Here is a 9993-nt window from a genome sequence, read left to right as displayed (position 1 = left end):
AGCCAAAACAGCTATATTTTGTCTTGCTTTGGCTAATCTAATTATGGAAATGCATAAATTTAATATTTAACTTAAGGAATGTTATGATATTTGATTTTCTGTAGGTTTCTTTTCTCTCTTTTTAAATTTAGACACAAAGATGCTTCTGCTACCAGATTTAGCACAGGAATTTCCAGGAGCAGCATTAGTACATCAAAGGATGCTCTTCTTAAATAATTCATCTAATTAAATTAAGTCAGAGCAACTTTAAGGGTCTGAAACTTTTCGGATACCACTTCAGCTTATTGTAATGGAGTCTCCAAAGGAACTCCAAAATACACAGAGAATGAATGAAATGTGGAGAGTTTGTGTGCATATTAATTTTTATGACATTAGGAAAATAGGACAAAGAGACTAAGCATAGGAATAAAGACCTTTGATACACTATAAAGGAAAGTGCCTTCTTTATTATCAAAAAGCATTTGACTATGAACATAAAAAGCAAAAGCAAAATAAATACCTACAGCTTATTTTAGCTGCTGTCCATGTGGTTAAATCTAGGGCTGACATACATGCATTGCTTCTTTAAAGGATAAGAAAGAGGGAAGTAGGTCCAGAACACTACAGAGCAAATAATAATCAGTAAAATGGAGTTTCACCAAACCAGTATTCCCTGAGGATAAAATATAACATCAGAAGGATCCAGAAGTTCAATTAAAGGAGGTTTCTCCATTAGAATAGCCAAAGTACATAATTCTTAAATTGTACAAAGTGGTGACAATCTTAAATACATTTTCTGAAATCCCACTTAAAAAAATTTTATATCCATTAAATTACAAAAGCAATATCTGAATTTAGATGTTACACCCCATCAATTTAGGGAAACCTTGTCCTATTCTTTTACCTAAGCTCTATCTAGAAACCTAATCCAAAAAAAACCCTGAAATTAAATTATTCCACTGGCTTTCAAAATCTACAATTGCAGTGACTTCACACACACACACACACACACACACACACACACACACACACACACAAATGTTAAAAATGTAATTATTGTCTGGTAACCAACACCAATTCATTTGCATTGGTGTCTTGTAAGAGTAGGTAATAAGGAAAGCTAGATGGGTCTTTTTCGCCTTTCAGACTATTTTAATTATGTAAACATTTTCCAACAAAGAGCAATAAATTTTATACCTGGGACAGGTATAACAGGTATAAAATTTGAAGCATTTATAGCCTTTATTCTCCACTGAATAATAACTTTGCTACTAAAACTGATTTAAAATTTACCCAAATAAAACAAAGTGCTGATTGATACAAAAGGATTTTTTTGTTAATTTCTTCTGTCAATTGGCCTTAAATCTTAATAAGCAGAGAGGAATGGAGAGAGAGGGAGAGAGAGGGAGAGAGAGAACTATAATTGGGCATGGAGTGAGAAGAAAGTCTAAACCTACACCTTGAATTTATGTTGCCTTAATATTTTTTAATAAGTTTTTTATTTATTTTTAAGAGAAAGAGACAACATAAGGGAGAGGGGCAGAGAGAAGGGGGACACAGGATCTGAAGTGGGCTCCATGCAGACAGCAGAGAGCCCAATGTGGGGCTTGAACCCACAAACCGTGAGATTATGACCTGAACCCAAGGCAGCCTCTTAACTGACTGAGCCACCCTGCCCCCCGCCCCGAGTTGTCTTAATATTAAAAGTCAAAGACTTATGTAGTTTTTATAAATAAAAAGGATATGACAAAAGATAACTTCCAAAAGTTAGGGGTATATGGGGCAGAGAAAAGAATCAGAAAAATTATCAAAGACCTCTAAAAAAATATGGTATAATTACTTCAAGAGAAATAACATTTCTAATATGGTACTTCTTGTAAGGTTCTCTTATATTTTCAAAGGTCTTGATCAATGCAATATTTTCATAATATTATTTATAATTATAAAAACAAGGTTTCATTAACATCTTAGCAAACATACACCTCTATGGTCTTTATATGCCAGGTGAAGGGCTCAATAAATTAGAAGCTGTAGGTATTAATAGTAATCATTGTGATGTTTTTACTCTAAAAACTCCACAAGCTAGTCAAAAACCGTTCCCTAAGTATCCACTTAGGAATTTTCCACGGTCGGTCACAAGAGGTCCTTCACGAAGAATTTATGATGTTCGGCGGTTGGAATATGATTCAGTGTTTATCAATTTACAGATAGATCATAATACATACCTAATCTGCTTATCTATTAACGAAGTCACTGTGTATTGTCAATAAACGTAGATAGTATCTGAAGCTCTTAGCATTTCCATTTATCATGCAAGCCATACCTCCATACTGTCTGCCATGCCCAGGATTTCCTCTAGAGAAAAGCGGAACTTGTTCATTAAGCCAAATTAAGTAAAGGTGTGGTATGATAACTAACTTCTGTCTATACAATCTTCTGTACAAACCAAACTATAGACAATAGAAAACCTTAAATTATGCTCTCCTGTTTCATTCCTGTCCATGAAATCTCTATGCAGATCTAGGGAAAAGTATTTAAAAATGTCAGGCAGTGGTGGAGTCTTTTATTCAAAGGGATTTTTACATTAAATGGTTCCTAGGCTTTCACATTCTTGAGATGCCCATGGGCCTACGCTAGAAATTGTATTAATCTATAAAGTCAGGAAAGGTAGTTTCAGGGCACATTCCATCTTTCAGCACGTTGTACTCAAAACTTGCTGGGACTGATTTGATGAGGAAAGGGGTCAGGGCTGGGGAAAGAGGTAAATAAGCAATTCTTAACATATAGAGGCAGCCAACCTACAAAGTGGCAGAGGATACGGATACTCATTTATATTGGAGAAATAAACAACATTATTTAGGCAGGTTTACCATTGAATTGGAAAACAGAAAATTCCTTGGATCATGTCCTACCCTGATGTCTATGAGAAAAGGGACAAAAAGAAAAAAAAAGCAACATCAGCAACCAACAGAGAAAAGTTGCACAACCTCCTGTGATATACTTTAGAGATGATGACCAGAAGGATAACAATATGTGCAGCAAAGAGTAATGTCACAGAAGTTTTACTTAAGAGATGACAAAATTCTGACAATTCTTATAATGCCCCTTGCCAACAAGACCAAATGAAAGCCAAACAGTTAAATGCTGAATTGGAGAAATGATCTATACCAATCCTCCCAGAAAAGTAGTATCACCTTTCACGTAGACAGAAATTTCTAAAAAGTCTTTCAGAAGAGAGAGTATTGTTTCAACTGGGTTGTCTTGATGAACGCTCCATTGCCCTGGACACACGAGAATGGTGATAACACAAAAAATAGACTCAGTCTGTAGCTTTTTGCCATCCTCCCTTTTCTGACATATCTTCATTGAATGACTAATCGTGACTCTTTTTCCACTGGTCAGAGGCCAGTTCTCTCCCTGTCTTTGAACTATACCATGATATCCTGATATATTGGAAGGAAGAAAAAACAAAGAATAATCCTAGAAAAAATATAACACAAAGAACAGAAGGTAAGTCCTCTTGATCATTTTGTGCTTTATAACTAGCTAATAAGAATCTAAATTCCATAAAACAAGAGCTCAAACTATAGTTAAGAAAGAAAATAGATGAAAAGGAAGATTTGAGAAAAAAAGGACATGTTTTAAGGCAAATGGCATCATTATAATACCAATTTATGTTAAAATATTAAGAAACAGAATAAATGGGCCTAAAAATCAATTTATTTATTAACTCTTAAAAGTAGTGAAGGCAAATTAAAGTTACATGTGTATTCAAGTACGTGAATTCAGCCTATTAGAAATAGAAAATATCCAAAAGGATCCAATATAAGGATAATTGGTTCATGAAATAGAAAACCAAACAAAACTGGAATAGATTAGATACGGATTTTTTTTAATGGAGGAAGGCTTTAATCCTATCATAGAGCATCTCATATGTTAGAAAAATCTGATGCAAAAGTCTTCAACACCAATACCAATTTTATACGACTTAAGCTGCTGAGCTTCAACAACAAAGAAATTATGCATCCTACCCCCCCAAAAAAAATAGAAAAAGGAAAATGTGTTCTAAGAGAATTAAAAAAAACAATAGGAAGTTATCGTCAATCATGAAAAAACTCTAGAGATATTTGAGGGAACCTCAAACGAAACCAGAGAGAAGTCATGACGCACAACACTAACACCATGCAGTACACACACAAAATAGGATTTCTAAGGGGCAGACAACAACTTTCCAGCAATGTTCTGATGCTTTATGTGGTTGCGACATAGGTTTGTCAAACACGAACTTCTTAAGGGAAAAGAGAAAGGGCTAAATAAACGTTCAATTTATTTATTCTTTTCAAACTAGGTACACTCAAGTTTATCTAATATTAAAATATGGAATCTGGCCTGAGTAAAGATATGGAGACCTGGGGAGAAAAGACATAAGTCTTAGAATTAATGGTCTGAAGTATTGATGAAATTAGCATCTAAGTGGGCAGTGAGTTGGAAGAGTAAGAAAAAATACCAGAAGACTGTCTGAAACAGAATTTTGTAGTTGTTGCGGATCTGGTGCAGCTTAGAATAGAATCCCTGTGAGTGGGTAATTGTGGTAGTGTGTAAAAAAAATATCACTGATGCAAAATAAAAATCAAGGAATGGAGAAGCCATGCTATAGAAAACAACAGAATAAGTGATAAAGTTATTTTTATGAAAAAAAATGCTTTTAAAATCAGTGATTAACTATTTTCTACCCCAACATAACTAAGGGGTATAACATACTATCATCATTCATAGAGGGCGGATTCTTAGGGAAGGGATGCATTTGGGGCCATGACTTCTTGAAAAGTTATTTTTATAACATCATGAGACACATGCAAGGCATTTTGAATTTGAAACAGTGTTCTCCCCATCATTCCCTCCTCTGAACCACTCCCAGGTAAAACTTATTATCCCCTGCTTTTATTATACTAAATTCCTTTATGTCAATCTAAAATGCATGAAATAATTTCCTCTACTGTACAAATTCAAAATTATGAGACCTCTGCACAGTTTAGCACAATGCAAGTAGGCAGTCATCAAGGTGAACCTCACACCAAGTATGGGCAGTGACATTGCTGATGTTCCAGTATGATGTATCGGGAGTATTGCCATGGTTGATGTCGCACTGAAGGTGCCATACAGACCATTTATGTAAGAATGGATCCTTACTATATATGTAAGTGTTTTAGCCTGAGCTCATTCTTGTGGAGGTTAGATGAGATACAGGGAGGAGAAAAGTTACTTGTTTTGAATAAACGAAGGTTTAACGCCGAACTATGATACTATTCGATCCTCACGCTTTGAGATGCCATTTTAATACATTATCCTGATTTTAAAGCTTAAGACTATAAGGCTTAAAATGGATGAATGATTGCTTGAGGTGGCAGTAATTAAGTGACAGACAAGAAATTTGGATTCATGCTTTCTGACTCTCAAACTCACTGCGCTCGCGTTATATGGCAGATGCCATGCTGGTCACAAAGGCTCTAGCTTCACTCCTTCAGGATTTGGTTTCCAGACGTGTAACAATAACTGAGAATACTTTACAGATGATAGAGTAGGATTTCATTTTTGTAACAACAAAATTTTCTGACATTTCAATACAGGCTACTCACGGGTTGGCAAGCAGGAGAAATATTGTAATATCATAGCTATGGCTTCACCTTAATCTAAATGCAATACAAATACATTTCTATTTATTTTAGTTAGCTCATAAAAAAAATCTCCTATTGTTTTTGCCTTTACTCATATATTGCTCTTTTATACCTCTCATTCCCTCCACATGCTCTTGAATCCTTCTTCTCCAGGATGTTGTATTCTTTAACTTAATATGCAATACGCCCCAGGTATCATGAACTTATGATTTCAGTATTATGTGATCAGCAAGCTTAATTAATCTAAAATAAATGCATAAAAATCCTATTTTTGCATGATCATATATCCACAAAAGATACAAATTTAATCACAAAGTGTCTAGTCACCAGCATGCCATAAGTTTTCCTGATATCTGTGTTTAAGTTGATAAACATCATATGCAAAATTATCACTGGTTCAATTTTTTTAAAGAAACATTAACAAAAGAAAGAGCCACTTAGATGGCACCATCCCCTAAAAACAATACAGACTGAAATATTACTAAAAAGTTTATTTTGAAGACATCATAAAGTTAACTTTGAATATAATTACTTAGGTATGTTGTTCTAGGTATGTCGTTAATTTTTTTTTTATACCAGTAAAATTCCTAGACACACAGATATCTCCCTAAATTGTTAGATATCTGTCATTCTTTTCACCACGGCTTGTATAGCCACCTTGATATAGTCATCTTCAAGACAGGTATGTTGTAATGCTGGATTTATAACATTGACTCCAAGTCTACTTTCTGAGGGAGGGCAGATGGCAGAGAATTAACACATAAGCAAACATATTCCATATACGTTGCACATACAAATTCATTTAATATTACTAACAGTCCTGGAAAGAGATGACATCAGCATCTCCATTTGACAGTTGAAAAACAGGAAACTCGGGGATACACAGTTATTAGAGTTGGAGCCAAGTTTCCGCCGCCCCTCCCCCCAACCATCATCACACACGTACCATGCCATCTCAAAACTCTTCAGATCCCTCTTGCAGTGGATAATTTATGCATCCTGACCTCAACAGATACTCAGATCTCTCCAATTTCTTCTATATGGTTTCTTATTTCTGGTGATATGCATTTGTTTATTCTGTAAATTCCCAAATGTCAGAGGCTATATCTTCCACTTCCTGTAAAACTGACACCTTACAGTGGATTGATTGATAGAGGTTTCTAATAGTCAGATAATGAGCATTAACATAAATGTTCTTTCTCTTTGCACATATGGGTCAAACTTTCTGCAGTCTCATTTTCACATTCCATCTGAGTGCATATGTCATTAGAAACAACCCATTGACATAATGTGGAATGTCTGCTCCTTTGTGTGGACAGATGGAAGGCTCCATCCAGACAACTGTGCAAACATTTAACAGTAACATAAAATAAACTCTTAACATTATATATGAACACTGAAATCAGTATATTTTGTGAAGTGGTGAGTGAATGAGAAGTTCAAGAACATGAATATTTAGGTATTTAGGCAGAGAAATAAAGGGCTGGCATAGATGTAGGACTGTTCTAATTTATCACTGACTAGTGGTGGGGGAATGCAATAGGATTCTAGAAGCTGCTTAAGCTAAGGAGATGGATTGTGTACTGGTAACAGTAGGGTTTGGGAGAAAACTGACAAAGGAGGAACAGATGATAGTTTGACAAAAATGACAAAAAAATGTGTGTACGTGAGTAGGAGTTAGGTGGAGGAAGGGGAAAGGTGTTGTAGTACCTTCTGGGGTCAACACAGAATGCAGAATACGTGAGGTTCAGAAGTCGAAAGACAGTAGCAAAATTGGAAATCCTGACACAGTTTCTGCGTCCTGTCCACACTGTCTTGCAAAACCAACCCTATATTGATCCTTTAACCAACATCAGTTAGCACCTTACAAGAGGAATGGAAAAACTGAATTCTAAGACATAGAAACAGCAATATAAACATATCTTCTTTTCATTTGCATTGGCCCCCATGGAAGTTATTCTCAACTTGTCTGTATTGAAATTTCCAGTGTTGCATCTATACACGAAAGAGTGTTCTTGAGCCTATACATTTACATATATGGAGATATGTATGAAGACACTCATAATTCAACATGGGTAAAAATATAGATAAATTTCACTAGTTATAAGTATTCCACTTTATTTTGAATAAACTTCACATTTTTCCTATTGCCTCAAGATGCTACATTATGTGGTCTCCATCTCTACAAACTCATCTCATACCACTTACTTTCTTTTATGCTATGTCTCTGTCAGTTTCTAAAATATATCAAGTGAGTTAATGAAAGGGGGAGGTTCTACTTAAAAATCAAGAAAGGAAGAGGTCAAAGAAAAATAAGGGGCCCAGGATCTATGTACTCTTCATACTATCTACTCCAGAGGGAGACAGCACCTGGACAAATGGACATTTGATACTCTAGTTCTCAAGTATATGATGCCTGTAGTGGACTGACTGATGATCTCAAAAAATGGCAGTGGTGCTCACTTTGTCAGCACATGCATTAAAATTGGAACACTACAGAGAAGACTGGCATGGCAATGATGACACACAAATTGGTGAAGCATTCTGTTGTTGTTGTTGTTGTTGTTTTTAATGTTTATGCCCCTGGAAACTGGGGGTGTGACTTCGTTTGGAATAAAAGATCTTTGTAGATGTAATTAAGGATCTTGAAATGAGGGGCATCTGGGTGGCTCACTCACTTAAGCATCTGACTTTGGCTCAGGTCATGATATCACAGTTCATGAGTCCAAGCCCCACACTGGGCTCTGTGCTGACAGCTCAGAGCCTGAAGCCTGCTTCAGATTCTGTCTCCGTCTCTTTCTGCCCCTCCCCTCCTTGTGCCCTCTGTCTCTCTCTCTCAAGAATAAACATTCAAAAAAAAATTTAAAACAAAAAGAATCTTGAAAAGAGATTATCTTGAATTATTCAGATAGGACCTAAATCCAGTAACAAGTGTCCTTGTAAGACAAAGAGAAGACAAACATGGGAGAAGGTGATGTGACTATAGAAGCAGAGATGGGAGTGATGTTGCCTCAAGCCAAGGAAGGCACTTGATACCTCTGGCTTTCAGAAGTTGGAAGAGACAAAGAAGGGAGCTTCCAGATACAGTGTGGCCCTGCTAACATCTTGATTTCAGATTTCTGTCCTTCAGAGCTGTTAGAGAATGCATTCCTATTATTTTAAGCCACCCAGTTTTTGGTAACATTTTCATAACAGTCCCAGGAAAAGAATCAAGTACACCTAACAGTAGAGATAGATGTATCAGGCTTTTAGGATTTTGCTCATCAAGGTTACTGAACGAACTCTCTCTTAGCTAAAATGATGCTTAACAAACAATCATTTTATTATGTACCAGTTAATTAAGTAGTTTTCTCACAGGAAAGAAATTGTATTGGTCATCCAGTAAAATATTACAGTGCTTTTGACATATCTATTAATATAATGGAATTCTAGTTTACTTTGTAATCTCCTAAGAGTTTGGTTAGCTTGGCTCAGTGCAAAGATACTAATCAATTTAAGATACCACAACACAGTTAAAGCCCTGGACCTTAGTATGATTACAGTAAAAGATGCAATATCCTGCAAGTCTTTGCCAGAGGTGTTTCCAGAAAGACCAGAAGGGATCATGAAATTGTTTATAATGGCTAAATTTGATACAAGAAAGTTTGTACCTATATTTATTCTTGCCTTTTCCCTACTAATCTTGAAATAGGTAGAAAGCATATGGAGTTAAAATCTTAGAAGGAGGTAGAATTTAAAGCAAATATATAAATAGGGATTATTCTTTTCTTTCAAATTGCCCCTTTTGTCATCCCTCTTTGGGGTCCACATACTTTGGGGTCCCAATTGTGGGTATATTCTCTTGAATTACAGAACAATTTTTCCGACTTTCCTACCAAAATACAAATAATTCACTATAAATAGTTTTATTTTCAACTCATGTGTTCCAATCATGTCTCATTAAAAAGAAAAATAAATAATACAGGGCAGTTTCATGGATACTAGTGGGAAGACCAGAAAGAAGATGGGGAAAAAAATGGCATATCAGGTTCACACTCTAGTGAATGAGCTTATTCCTAGCACTTAAATACAAATAATATCTTATTGATGGAAAACTAATTTTTCCTAACAGCTTATCATTATTAACATTCCAGTATTCCTTAAAGGATTAAAAAAAAAGGCTATGATTCAACAGAAACAAAATACAATTATACTTTGTATAGGAAAACACAATGGAAGGAACTCTGAATTTTTGTGAAAGACCTACCTCATTATAGCAATAGACGAGATGTAATTTAGTTAAAATGTCTTCCTGGAGACTTGGAGGGGCACATTTTTGTCAACAAGCCCTGTTCTCTCT

The 9993-nt window shown here is 35.5% G+C and overlaps 1 pseudogene; it reads left to right on the top strand.

Annotated features, from left to right (window-relative positions):
- Positions 1-8109: 8109 nt before the first annotated feature.
- Positions 8110-8208, top strand: LOC122239833 (annotated as a pseudogene).
- The last annotated feature ends 1785 nt before the right edge of the window (positions 8209-9993 follow it).

Source organism: Panthera tigris, chromosome B3 (assembly GCF_018350195.1).
Source record: "Panthera tigris isolate Pti1 chromosome B3, P.tigris_Pti1_mat1.1, whole genome shotgun sequence".
Classification (NCBI taxonomy): domain Eukaryota; kingdom Metazoa; phylum Chordata; class Mammalia; order Carnivora; family Felidae; genus Panthera; species Panthera tigris.
The sequence above is the reverse complement of the archived record's forward strand: the minus strand, read 5'-3'. Positions and strand labels throughout refer to the sequence as shown.